Below are 1,223 nucleotides of genomic sequence, written 5' to 3'. Positions count from 1 at the left end.
AGAGATATAGCAGGACCAGTGGCCACATAACATTAATCAAGAAATTTAATCCAATCTCTCACTCTTTTAATAATCCAAAACGTGTGGGTCCCTTTGTCTGTATGTCTCTGTAATAACTAGAATAATGTAAACACTAGAATAATGTAATACATCTATAATGTAAAAACTATAATAATGTAATAATTTTATAATGTAATACATATATTAATTGAATAACTACAATAATGTAATAACTATATAATGTAATAACTTTATAATGTAATAACTAGAATAATGTAATAACCTTAATAATGCAAAAACTATAATAATGTAATAACTATATAATGTAATACATATATTAATTGAATAACTACAATAATGTAATAACTATATAATGTAATAACTAGAATAATGTAATAACTAGAATAATGTAATACATCTATAATGTAAAAACTATAATAATGTAATAACTCTATGATGTAATAACTAGAATAATGTAATAACTATAATAATGTAATAACCTTAATAATGCAAAAACTATAATAATGTAATAACTATATAATGTAATACATATATTAATTGAATAACTACAATTTTTTAAAATTTCACCTTTATTTAACCAGGTAGGCAAGTTGAGAACAAGTTCTCATTTACAATTGCGACCTGGCCAAGATAAAGCAAAGCAGTTCGACAGATACAACGACACAGAGTTATACATGGAGTAAAACAAACATACAGTCAATAATACAGTATAAACAAGTCTATATACAATGTGAGCAAATGAGGTGAGAAGGGAGGTAAAGGCAAAAAAAGGCCATGGTGGCAAAGTAAATACAATATAGCAAGTAAAACACTGAAATAGTAGTTTTGCTATGGAAGAATGTGCAAAGTAAAAATAAAAATAATGGGGTGCAAAGGAGCAAAATAAATAAATTAATTAAATACAGTTGGGAAAGAGATAGTTGTTTGGGTTAAATTATAGGTGGGCTATGTACAGGTGCAGTAATCTATGAGCTGCTCTGACAGTTGGTGCTTAAAGCTAGTGAGGGAGATAAGTGTTTCCAGTTTCAGAGATTTTTGTAGTTCGTTCCAGTCATTGGCAGCAGAGAACTGGAAGGAGAGGCGGCCAAAGCAAGAATTGGTTTTGGGGTGACTAGAGAGATATACCTGCTGGAGCGTGTGCTACAGGTGGGAGATGCTATGGTGACCAGCGAGCTGAGATAAGGGGGGACTTTACCTAGCAG

Source organism: Oncorhynchus gorbuscha, unplaced genomic scaffold, assembly GCF_021184085.1.
Source record: "Oncorhynchus gorbuscha isolate QuinsamMale2020 ecotype Even-year unplaced genomic scaffold, OgorEven_v1.0 Un_scaffold_1659, whole genome shotgun sequence".
Lineage (NCBI taxonomy): Eukaryota > Metazoa > Chordata > Actinopteri > Salmoniformes > Salmonidae > Oncorhynchus > Oncorhynchus gorbuscha.
The sequence above is the reverse complement of the archived record's forward strand: the minus strand, read 5'-3'. Positions refer to the sequence as shown.